The following is a 13,688-nucleotide window of genomic DNA, read 5'->3' as shown; positions in this document are numbered from 1 at the left end:
CTAATTTTTTTACTATGGATTCTCTTGGCTTCAGCTATCACTTTATTTTACTAACTAAGCTACACTAGAGATTATTTTGACCAGATTAAACAAATATATAGTATACATAATAATTATTTTATGTAATAATTATACGTGAATATACAAATTTACATAATTTCAAAATTCGTGGTGGAGTTATGCCTGAATTAAGAAAACACAGGCACAGATACATATTATGGTTTAAGACAGTCTTACCAGAGGGAGATGAAAAAAAACCTGTTGAGTTCTGTTTCTATGTATCTACTTGCATTTAACCAAAAAGAAAAGTGGAGTAAATTATGAAAGCTGATGTATTGTATATGCACAATAAAATACAGTTCATTTCAGCTTTGCAACAAAATATAAGTCAGTAAAAATCACAGCCTGCCATAGACATCGATTAATGTCAACACTGCACAACACTGTACATGACAAGCAGTCAAAGGAATCTCTTCTCATATACAACTTGTTGGTAGACTTGCTGGTGCACTATTTTGGCTTCCTGGAAGTTAAGAAAAGGAGGAAAAATAATGAAAAAAAGACAAACTACTTCCTTTTCTTTGTTAAAAAGCATAATCTAACTATTTAGAGCAGTTTCACTGCCCAATGCTTAGGTGCTACTTACTGAAGATTTCTAACAAGAAACATTTACAAACTGGAGATTAGTAAGAATTGTCAAAGAAAGAAAGAAAGAAAAATAATGAAAGAAAGAGACAGAAAAAGAAAGAAAAGAAAGAACAAAGTCACTGATGTTTTAAGCAGAAAAAGGCACACTGGAAAATAGCTCCTCTACATGAAAAATTTCTGAGCTAACTTTATTCCAGACTTTAATAGCCAGTCCAGAGAAAACTTAGATGAAGGAAAGCTTTCTCAATAGACTATAAAAGCAATTGAACTCTTAATTCTGCCCCATCTTTCCTGAACAACAACAGTATCCAGTTGATAAAGAATTCCTACAAAAAACCTACTCGATTATGTATGATCTCTTGGAGTGAAGTCACAAAAGCAGTCTTCATGCAATGTATCCTAACCCATTCTCTTGTTAGCAGACCCACTGTTTCACAGTGGGGAACAGCATTTTCTGCAATAATTAAAGCCATCTTCACACCTTTTCTGACTGAAGTCACTTTGGTTTTGTATCATAATTTTTTCTTCTTTATAATGTAAGAACCCAAGAATGTTACTTAATTTATTAAATGTTTCATTTATTATTCATGTTTGTTAGGTTAATTAAAACAAAACACCAGAATATTCAGTTGGGATGTATAATTCTTTTGTTAGCTCTCAATATTTCTTTCCATATATCCTATGTAGAGTTTGACTGAACAAGCATTCTGTAAGCATTTCTACTTTGTCATGTACAACATTTCACATTTTTCCAAAATTCTACTGTATCTAAACAGGGAATAGCTTAGTTTTGGGTTGGAGTTTTAGATTTTTTTTTTCATTGTTTTTTCTTTCATCTTCATCTGTTTCAGACCAATTCAATTTTCTGTTGGTTTTTTTTGTTTTTTTTTTAATATAAATTTAACAGATGTGTTCAATTATTTGGCTGAAATTAAATGAACTCTTTGTCTTCACCGTCCGGAAGCTGAATATCACTTGAACATAGCATTCTGAGACCTGTTTATATCCTGTTTAATTCAGTGGTTTGTGAATGCAGAACTGTCCTCTGTGCCTTTAGAAAGGACCTTGAAACATAATTACTCCTTCAATTCTCTGATGTTACATTACTCACTTTCTAGGAAAGCAAAACTTAGCCCATTCTAACATTCTTACCGTAGTCAGCAGGGATTACTATGCTTTCTTTACATTTCAGTGCAATAACCATTAAGGTCACTAGCTCTTAATGAAAGTTTATGAAGAGTGAAGTCTTTCTTAATTACCTGATTTTTCATTGAAGATACTTAAAGCTGTTCAGAGGTATCTTACCATTTGTTTACCCCATTCACTGCTCCTTAATGTGCTAACTTCTCCAAGGTTGATTAATCATCCTTCCCACCCAACAGGGAATACTACCTACAATGAAAGTCCCTTAGATTTTAATCTAATGGTATATTATATACCATGTTTTCAAAACATGCTTACTGAATGGAAGGCAAATTCTTACATGAAAAAGGATGATCAACACTTGAAGTTGTAGGCTTAGAGTTTTTTGTTTTGGTTTTTATTTCTGATCTTATCCCAGTGTTCGTATTTATTCATGTGCTCAGTTTGGCTATCCCTTTATCTTTTCGTCATTTACCATATCATTATGATGTTCACCGCCTGTATTTCCCCTTCTTTTACTCTTTCTTCTCTTTCCTTGCAGTCATAAATAGTTTTTTTTTCATTAAGCAATATATTTAAGAGGCAATAATTAGATCTCAGAAAGAGCTCCCTTCTATGACATATTATTATTGCAACATTAGCAATCCTCTTCACTCTGCATAGTTAATGCTAGAAGTTACAAACAGGTTTTAAAAGTCTTGAATAGCAAAATAAGTGAATATATTTATGGAAACACCTGATGTTGAAGGAACAAAGCCAGTAAAAAAGCTTAAATGTGATTCATTCATTTAAACTTCAGAAGCTAACAGGCAATGAATGATTAAACTACATCAAGAAAGTCATTCAATGATAATAATGTCACAAGTTTGCCTCCTAGGAAGGGTTTGATGCCATGTACTGGTTAAAATTGATAATGACCGTATGAATCTCAGGCTATGAAAAACTGTGTAGCTTGATACAAGAAAAGTTAAACTAATGATTAGTTCAAAAAGAAGACGGCAACTGATACAGAAAATGATGCTAATCTGTCTGGCTTTCTGTTATTTTAATGATAAATTCTGCACATTTCATTTATTTATTTATTGTTCAGTAAAACAACCAATTTAATGAATGAAGGTGAAAGAGTGTGGACAGAGAAACTGGTAAATAAACCCAAGCAGAACTGCCGTGTCCCTGTTTCTAGGTGATATCACATTTGTAGCCATTTTAAGTTTCCTTATTCTCAACCAATTTTTTTAAAAATTTGCCTTTCTCATTGACTGTTAGATGGCTATCACGTCTGAACTGTAGAAGCAAAATTGGTTTTAATTATTCAAAAGCAAAAAACTTTACATCTACCACATAAATATTTCCATACATATGTTGTTATGTACACCACTGAGTACATATGCACACATAGAGAGAGAGAATTCTGTGACCCCAGCAAGTTTCCTGGACTAGGAGCTGATAAGCCAAATATAAAAAGCTGCCAGACCAACTTTTAAACAAGATGCATGTTTCTAAACTGAAGGTCTCCTCAGCAGTCACAATATCACCACAGACGTGATCTGATAGTAACGTCTGGCCTGAATCAAAAATTATAATTATAATAAAGCTTTGTACTCTGACATGGTCGTTGTGAGTTCACGTATATTAGTTTCAGGTTTTTAGTGTAAACACTGGCATAGCCATTTTAAAAATACTGTTTCTTAAATAGGAAGCATGAGTGAAAACAGCTGAATACTGGCTCATTAAACGTAAATAAGAAAAGCAGCTATCATAGCATATATTCTGTGCGGAAGACGATAGTGACTCACTTGATTGGCTGCACAGCTTGCATGTAGGAGCTGCCCACATCTGGCCTCCTTGGAAAGGAGATATAAAACCTATATTCAGTTATATTTGAAGACATTGTGAACGAGGAATAAAGCGGGTTTTGAGTGATATAGGAACAACTTAATACCAAGAAAAAAATACAATGGATCCTTGATTTTGCATATCACTGGATCCACTGTATATCAAGGGGATTTATACTTTTCTAATAAATAGTTTCTGCATGTTCCTGGTGTTTACTTTATCACTGAGGAAACCAGTAGCGATTATATGAAGAAACTCTAAGTTAGACTCAGAAATTAATTAAAATTTAGCATTGCAGTATCTAACTTGAATGCCCAATGTACCAGTATGTCATAGGATATCAAAATGCCTTTTAACATCTTGGCTCCCTGCAGAATGAGAGGGAACACACCTGAGTAAAGCATTCATAAAAGGTATTGTGTAGAGAGAGGAAGACGTAGTATAACCAGGAAACTTCAAAGACAGGAGTTATGATTTATAGGAACTGGTGAAGTAAATCTGGAACAAAGGAAGCCACTGTGTCTGCTGGGATTTACTGCCATTGTTTCTGAATTAGTCCTGAAAGCCACATCAACCTTCTCTCACACAAACAAAGAGGATAGCATCCTCTGCAGTCGTCCTATTCCCCCTTATGTGATAGTTGTCAATGTATGTTCTAAAAAATCTGGGATGACACTAAAGAAAAATGTCATCAGTATTATTCTCAAGCTCCAGCAGCTGGAAAAGATGAGGATAAAAAAGGCATTCTTCTAGTAACCCAAACTTTCAAAATTAAATATTAGACATCTCAAGACATACTAAGAAAAAAAATAGAAAAAGAAAATTTGCACTACATTCAAAGGTGGTGGCAGTTTTGTGTTCCTACTAACCACAGAAGGTAACAATGGCAGATCCTTTGCACATACAAAGATAGGGAGCCATATTTTTCCCATGACCTTGTTGCCAATAATAACATGACGATGTGTTTGGCCTTTTGATCAAATGCCTTAACCCTGAGACACTGCAGGCATAGGACTACCACTATGAATGGTTTAACTAAATTTCAATTATTGTAGAGCTGTTTTTTTTCAGGAAATCGAACCTTTTTTCCTCCCCCCCCCCCCCCCCCCTTTGTTACGTGACTAAACAACTCCCATGAAATTAAATAAATGTTCTTTACAAGGAGGTCCCTTGAGACACACAACATATAATTTAGTAAATGTTAGAACTTACCACTTTTAAGTCAAAACATGGAAAAAAAATACTAACAATAAAAATGAACTTTAAAAGATAACAAAATAGATACCTTGATGTAAGTGAATGCTCTAGTAACCATGGAAACATGTGGAATGTCAACTTTGAAAACAAGGTTCCTTTTTTTTCAACTATTAGTGAGGCCACAAAACATAAAAATCTCTGTTTGACATCCCTACCCAGCTCTTCTGGAATCTGCGTAGAGGAAGAGCATTTAAAACACTTATGCGGAACAAAACCAGTTCCCTTCACACTGACTTACCAGCCTCCAACTTGATCTGTTTGTGGACAAAGCAAAAAATGCACAGGTCATACATATGAGCTTGCTAGCATCAGAAAGCTATATGTGCCTTGGGAAAAGAGAGAAATATAAGGATTCAGATATTCATCTGGAGATGATTTTATGAAGAACCTCATGTCTGTCATCCTCCAAGTCTTTGACTTTTTATATGATATCACTGCTAAAACCACTTATAGCACTTAGGATCTAACCTTATCGGTAGTAGAGTGTGTTTAAATGTACCCTGCATGCCCTAGGTACTGGAAGAAGTTTGAATACAAATGTCTTCTGACTTAAATATGTAAGGGATGAAATAACAGTAAGAAATAATCAGTTAGACAAATTTTTATTGCAAGCAGTTTGATTAGGTATTTTTGAAAGTCCAAGCAAGTTAAAAATGCCCTGGAATTTAGGAGGCTTCTAAACATTTTTTCCTAAAAATTCCAGAAAAAATGGTCTTGTAAATATAGCTGCTATGGATGAAAAAGTAGGAATAGTCTTATTTATTTAATAGGAACATCTGTGTGATTTCAACTAGAGGGACAATTTTAAGTTTTCATCTTTGGCTTCTGCATTCTTGTCCTGGTAAGTTAATACCTTCTCACTTACAAGTTACCTTTAATCACCAAGAAAGGATTTATTCTTTCCAAAAGACCAGAATGAAGATTTTTCACTGCATTTGCTGTAGCTAAATATTATATATACAAATATTTTTACCTCTTTTTCTGTCTCAATTTTTTATCCTCCGTTTCTCCACAGTGAACTCTGGAAGGAAGAATTTCTTTAACTGTTGTCCTAAAATTGATCTGAAGAAGGTCTCCATGCTTGAAAACTATCTCAGCTGGGGGGGGAAGAAAAAAAAAAAAAAGTATATTATTGTCTTCTACAACCTTTTTCTTTTTCTTACCAAGTGGTCATATGTTCTGCATTTGTGCATGGAGCTCCATGGATGTTATGCGACCTATGTACCCCCACATATATTCTTGAAGAGTTTTTGGTTGCTCTTAATAGTTAAGTTTGGGGTTTTTTGTTGGGGAAGGGTTTTTTTGTAGATATCTACCATATGGCTATACTTTTTTGTTCTCCATCTTTTCTCAGTTCAACCTAAACATATCACAGAAAAGTAAAATAATATATGGAGGAATGACTGGTTGGTGAAAACTTGGGATATCAAAAATAAGAGTAAATGATCATGTCTTCTACTGAAGGAAGATCACCAATGGAATACATTGGAGATTTGTGGTGGGACCTGTATTGTTTAACATATTCACAAATTACATGGAAAGGGAAGTGAGCAGAAAGTTGACTGATGATCTAAAATTATTAATAATGGTAAGAATAAGGACAGATTGTGAAGAAATGCAGAAATACTATGTAAGTTTGAGGGACTGGGGAATCAAAGTGTAGGTGAAATTCAATAAAGATAAATAAAATACTGCACACAAGGAAGAATAATCTCAATTTCACATATAAAATTATGGTGCCAGAGCTGACTTACTGCTCAGGAGCAAAATCTTAGAGTCAAGATTAGACAGATCATCTCAATTCTCGTAACAATGAAAAATCCAGTCAAGTATTGGGAATTATCAGGAGAGAAACAGAGAACAAAACAGAAATAATCATTAATTCAGTGCAGAAATTCTTAATTTGCCTTGAATACTGTTGGCAATCCTGTTCCCCCTATCTCAAAAAAGATAGAGTAGAAAAGGAAGAGTCTCAGAGAAAAACAATAAGTGTTCAAAATCATAGAACGGCTTTTGTACAGTAAATAGTTGAATAGCCTAAGTCTCTTCAGCATGGTGACTACTGAAGGAGAAATATGACAGAGGTATACAAAATATACCAACTGTATGAGGTTCAACAAGGCCAAGTGCCGGGTCCTGCACTTCGGCCACAACAACCCCAGGCAACGCTACAGGCTTGGGGAAGAGTGGCTGGAAAGCTGCCCAGAGGAAAAGGACCTGGGGGTGCTGATTGACAGCCAACTGAGCAGGAGCCGGTAGTGTGCTCAGGTGGCCAAGGTGGCCAATGGCATCCTGGCCTGTATCAGAAATAGTGTGGCCAGCAGGACTAGGGAGGTGATTCTGCCCCTGTACTCAGCGCTGGTGAGGCTGCACCTCGAATACTGTGTTCAGTTTTGGGCCCCTCACTACAAGAAGAACATGGAGGTGCCGGAGTGTGTCCAGAGAAGGGCAACGAAGCTGGTGAAGGGCCTGGAGCACAAGTCTTCTGAGGAGCGGCTGAGGGAACTGGGGTTGTTTAGCCTGGAGAAGAGGAGGCTGAGGGGAGACCTCATCGCGCTCTACAACTACCTGAAAGGAGGTTGTAGCGAGGTGGGTGTTGGTCTCTTCTGCCAAGTAACTAGCAATAGGATGAGAGGAAATGGCCTCAAGTTGTGCCAAAGGAGGTTTAGATTGGACATTAGGAGAAATTTCTTTACTGAAAGAGTGGTCAGGCCTTGGAACAGGCTGCCCAGGGAAGTGGTTGAGTCACCATCCCTGGAAGTGTTTAAAAGACATGTAGATGAGGCCCTTAGGGACATGGTTTAGTGGGCATGGTAGTGTTGGGTTGATGGTTGGACTTGATGATCTTAGAGGTCTTTTCCAACCTTAATGATTCTATGATTCTATGATTCTATGAAAATCAAAAGGATTTTGAAAAATGAGAATAGAGAAACTGAACAGGGATCAGTATTCCCTAATTTTTTTCCATCAAAAGTAAGGGATGCTAAATGGACATAGCTAAAGCCAGGTTCCAAATACCAAACACTTTTCCTGATTAAAAAAAAAAAAAAAAAAAAAAAAAAACAAAAAAAAACTAATTAAAAAGAAATAAGTATTTCTTCATGCAATAGGTAATAGACTTGTGAAACTTACTGCTGAAGAACATTGTGGATGGACAATATTTATAAGCATTAAATGGAAGACAGTGAAAAATTGGAAAGAATATATTTTGTATTATTAAATAGAAATCACCTGTAGCTCAAAAAAAATCACTGCAATAGTTTGAGGATAGGATAGTAATGAACAATAGCCTAAGGATGGGGAAAATAATATATATGCTTACCTTGTTGTTACAGCCCCTACACAATCCTTAAGATCATCCTTGATGATCAGGCAGGATACCGAAAATCTCAATACAATCATTCCTGCATTCTTAATGTTTAAGGACAAATGAAAAATTAATGTGTTCCATAGGTATTTTGAAACAATCCACATTAAAAAAGAGAGCAAACTGATATCTTAAATGTCATTATTTCTTATGGATAACATCGGTGGAAGAGAGATGCATGTTTGTGGTGTTTATTTAGCAAAAATGTTTTGCATTCTGAATAGTGATCCTGTTGGGAGGTGACAAAGGCAACTACACACAGGTAGACATGTACTTTTCCATTCATTTTGACTACATTTTTATACTAGCTTATGTTAATACCTTGCAATTTTCAAGAATTTATTTTTATTGGGTTTTTCTTTGGCATAGATATATGAACTACAGGTTGACAGAACTGGATGTTATTCTAAATTCTAGATTTACATTCTAAAATTGTGACATCCAAAACATCATCAAGAAAATTGAGAAAAAACAAATTGAAAGAAAATAAAAGTAATTCACAATTTTTTTTTTCTAGTGAAGAAAGATAAATAATGGTGCTAAGTGACAAAAAGTTAAATAATCCAGTTAAAAGATAGAAATCATCATTTAAAAATGCAAGCAGACAGGCATAAAGGAAATAATACCACATATTGGTAGTCATACCTGATAAGAATGGAAGAGTTCTGGTTAAGTCATCCATCTCTGCATGATAATTATAAACTAATTTTGAAATATTCATTTCCCTTCTTTTGCCTCATGGGGTAAGTAGAAGCACTGCAATATAAATTCTTGAATACCTGAATATGTAGATCTGACTCTATTCTTATCTGGAGAATATGCAGTACCACATGTATGTCAGAAATTTTCTTCTACAATGAATCCTGTGAAAGTGTGGCAATACTTACTGGAGAAATAACTATCATGTTTTCATTTGAAAATTACTGTGAAAGAAGAGACTATTGTAAGTAGAGGTAAATAAAACAGAGCATAATATGGATGCAGACATAACATAATAAGTTTGTTGCTAGTCACTGCTTTCCTAGTAAAAAGCATTATCTATTATCTTTTAAATGTGAAGGCTGAAGGATGGCAAGATATTCTAATAATGGTCCTTTCTATATCACTACAGAATTATCATAATACATGGTGGAGGAAGAAGGGCACGGCTATGTTTCATATCAGTTAGAATATACTTTGAAAATTAAAGTTTAGAAAAAGACAAGTAAAACAAATCTTAAATTCTTTTGGGTGCAATGGAAGAGAGAGCAACTTAATTTTATATTGTTCTCAAGTGAAAAGTTTAGTGAGATAAAAGTATAAGCCACCTACATTAATCAATAACCTAATAACAGAAATAGATTTTATCCAGTATATGTTTGTTGTTAATTAAAAATAACCCTGGGAACAGTGACCCGAAGTGAAGAGCTTAAACTAGAGTACTCTCTTAACCACGAGACTATAAAGCTATTTTCTCAGTGAATCTTAAAGTAAATTTCTCTAGTTCAAAAGAAGTACTAGCAAGTTTATCATTTGCTGGCTAGAACGTTCTCATGGGAAATATGAAGTTTAAGTTTCTGAGGAAGCAAAAGAAACTTTTCCTATATCTCCAAGGGAATCCACATGTTCATATTTTTATTCATGAAAGCTTGTCTGAAAGTGTATATCACTAAAAAACTGTGCTGTTTCAACTTCCACCACATGCATTGTCTCACAAAACATAGCAAATAATTCTGTTATTTCATGCTCCTGATGAATTATCATGTCATTACTGCTGAGATTGTGAAATGTTTTAAGTACTATCTCTACATAAATACAGATCAACCTATGATTTAGTCATACGTACACTCTGCATTATCTGTTGGGGTTTTTTTTCAGTATCCAGAATAGAGAGGAAAATGGGTGACACAAAAAATAAATCTTTGGTTCAGCACATATAAGACTGAATCTGGATGACTGAATCAAAACTGTGAAACTGCAAGCTCTTTAAGATATATTGCTGTTTTTCACCACTGGCTACTGATCCTATTCTTATTGAAATCCATGACAGTCAACATCAAATTAATTGACAAAATATATATCAAATTACATAAATTTGATAAATTTATGTAATGATAATATGGTAATGATAATAACTCCACTCTTCCTGGAGTGAAATCAAAACAGAAGACATAAATCCACATGGAATCAGGTGTCATTAATTCTGCTTTCTACAGTGAAACATGTTACTAAACTTAATGGAGCAACATCTGATAAAAAACAAATTTATTACTTTGACTGACTTTCGTCAGTCAGAATATCACACCAACCTTAGCAATATTTCTGCTGGAATATAACTAACATATTGTACCAATAAATCCTAACGTATGAGTTCTATTACTGTTATATACTGTATGGGTTAATATTCTCACCATTTTTTATGCATAAAAGATGTAAACTTCCTTTGGTATTAGGCACCACTACAAATTCCACAGTAATCAAAAACTGTATTTCAGTTTTTTCCAACTATGCTTGTGGATTTCAACATCAGATGGCAAAATTCAGGTAACAGATCTATGAAGAAATACAAGGTCCTTTAAGTTAACAGTACAAAGAAGAATACCAAAGTAATTTTGTACCATATTGGAAAGAAAAGGATTATTCTTCCATAACACCAGGGAAGTACATAAAGAATATTCACCATAGCAAAAACACATGAAAACTTAGAACTAAAAATCAGTATATTCTCAGTATTTATTCCTATGTCCTGATCTCTATTAAACAATCCACTTTAAAGATAAAACCAACCTGACATACTTTACACAAGTTTCACTTCTACAAAAGTGTTTGCACTTGTGCTTTTTGTACCCAGCTAGCAGCTTTGCCCAGGTCCTTATTCACAGTAATTCAGCACAGTTAGGGCCAATTATCTCACCTTCAGGCTATGAGTAGCTGCTAGCTGCAATCACCCTTTGCTGGCCACAAATTCATGGTAACTGTCGTGGTTTAACCTGGCAGGCAGCCAAATACCACGCAGCCGCTCACTCACTCCCCCCGCCCCCCCAGTGGGACGGGGAGAGAATCGGAAGGGTAAGAGTGAGAAAAACTCGTGGGTTGAGATAAAGACAGTTTAATAGAACAGAAAAGGGAGAATAATGATAATAAATAATGATAGAATATACAAAATGAGTGATGTACAATGCAATTGCTCACCACCCGCGCTGACCGATAACCAAGTAGCGATCGGCACTTCCTGGATCACGCCTACCCTTCATATACTGAGCATGACGTCACATGGTATGGAATACCCCATTGGCCAGCTGGGCTGGCTGTCCTGATTATGTTCCCTCCCATCTTGTGTACCTAGCTCAGTCAGTAGGCATGGGAGCTGTCCTTGGACTAGAAGGGCACTTAGCAACAACTGAAAACATCAGTGTGTTATCAACATTCTTCTCATACTAAATCCAAAACACAGCACTAGGAAGAAATTTAACCCTATCCCAGCCGAAACCAGGACAGTAACATTTTGTCCTGTTGTAGCCTGCCTGTGAATTCAGCTTCTGGGTCAATAATTAAAAAGAATTAATCTGTGTTGGAATGTGTATATTTTCTTAGTAAACTACTTGAAAAGAATAGATCAACATTAACAACATTCATACACCTCTTCTTCACATCCTACCAAGTTCTTTCCATAGGGGATTATATATATTACCCTCAGCTACAGGGTAAAGTTTTGTGTGCAGGCCTGATTATTTTGTAAGAGACAGCTCTAATCTAAACAAAATCCAGAGATTTTTTAACCTTGCAAAGGAATTCACAGATATTCAAAGACTATATATAAAATATAAAATCAGAATATTACAAAATTGTAAAATAATATTCACTGGGCAGGATTTTTAAATCATTTTTTATCCTGGTTCCTAAGCAGATGAAACTGCTGTCCTCTGTGACAGTATGTGTGCATTTTTATCTCCCTTTATGGCAGGGCCATATAACTGTTGAACATCTTGTCCAATTTCAATTAAATTTGACAGTTAGAGTGATGATCAAAAATGTCTTTGACATCTTTTAGACATCTTAATGTTGAATTACATTCTAGAAGTGTCAACTGATTGTAAAGGGAATTTACATGTTTAAGGTGTAGGTGTCTACACCTGGTGTGACGAATCTCACCAAAATCTTCCAAGAGCCAGGTAGAGGAAGGATGCCTTATTAATTGCTCCTTGAGGGAATACAACTAAATGTGTTATATCTCAGAGAATCCGTATAAGTGAAGACAAATATATATAATCAATAAATCTGTATATATCATATAGTAAGTATTTGTAATACATATAAATATATAAGAAAATTCAATGTATGGCAAACTTCTTAGTGTGGGCTAACTCTTCCTGGAGTGAAATCAAAACAGAAGACATAAATCCACATGGAATCAGGTGTCATTAATTCTGCTTTCCACAGTGAAACATGTTACTAAGCTTAATGGAGCAACATCAAAGCAGCTCTACGTAAACTTTTTTGTGATGCTCTCTCTTCATGGCTCTAATATCTTTCAACATTATGCTGTTTACCAACACTGTTTCAAATACTGCACGTTAAAATATCTTAAAATAAAACTGAAGTATGGGTAGGTTGCACTTCCACCATTCTTATATGGCAACAAAAGATTCTAGCTACAATTAAATACCTTGAAACTCAGAACTGGAACAAAGGCATTTGTTCTTAAACTGTCAGTATGTTATACAATAAGACTTATTCTTGTCGTGGTTTAACCTGGCAGGCAGCCAAATACCACGCAGCCACTCACTCACACCCCCCCCTCCTCAGCGGGACGGGGAGAGAATCAGAAGGGTAAGAGTGAGAAAAACTCGTGGGTTGAGATAAAGACAGTTTAATAGAACAGAAAAAGGGAAAATAATAACGATAATGATAAAATATACAAAATGAGTGATGCACAATGCAATTGCTCACCACCCGCGCTGACCGATAACCAAGTAGCGATCGGTACTTCCTGGATCACACCTACCGTTCATACACTGAGCATGACGTCACATGGTATGGAATACCCCATTAGCCAGCTGGGCTGGCTGTCCTGATTATGTTCCCTCCCATCTTGTGTACCTAGCTCAGTCAGTAGGCACGGGAGCTGTCCTTGGACTAGGAGGACACTTAGCAACAACTGAAAACATCAGTGTGTTATCAACATTCTCCTCATACTAAATCCAAAACACAGCACTAGGAAGAAATTTAATCCTATCCCAGACGAAACCAGGACAGTATCCACCCCTTATTCTATATCATTTACGTCCTGCTTAGGTCTCACATCTTTTTAATACATTTCAATTAACCACCACTATCTTTCTTTATATATACACACATATATATATGCACGCACAGATATCATTCCCTTGGTCTATGGACTACCCCTCTAAAATGTCCACTGAGTTCATTTAGTCCATGACTTTGAGCTCCATCTGTT

General features: G+C 35.4%; 1 long non-coding RNA gene across 2 annotated transcripts; it reads right to left on the bottom strand.

Moving 5' to 3' along the window:
• Positions 1-314: 314 nt before the first annotated feature.
• Positions 315-5,993, bottom strand: LOC142081330 (uncharacterized). 2 transcript variants are annotated; one of them, XR_012673306.1, is made up of 4 exons: positions 5,858-5,977; positions 5,123-5,210; positions 3,588-3,635; positions 315-523 (listed from the first exon to the last, which is right to left on the bottom strand). It is a non-coding gene; the product is annotated as an uncharacterized LOC142081330 (long non-coding RNA). The 2 variants fall into 2 exon arrangements; XR_012673307.1 differs by lacking the exon at positions 5,123-5,210 and having other exon boundaries at positions 5,858-5,993.
• Positions 5,994-13,688: the final 7,695 nt, after the last annotated feature.

This window comes from Calonectris borealis, chromosome 3, assembly GCF_964195595.1.
Source record: "Calonectris borealis chromosome 3, bCalBor7.hap1.2, whole genome shotgun sequence".
Taxonomy (NCBI): Eukaryota; Metazoa; Chordata; class Aves; order Procellariiformes; family Procellariidae; genus Calonectris; species Calonectris borealis.
The sequence above is the reverse complement of the archived record's forward strand: the minus strand, read 5'-3'. Positions and strand labels throughout refer to the sequence as shown.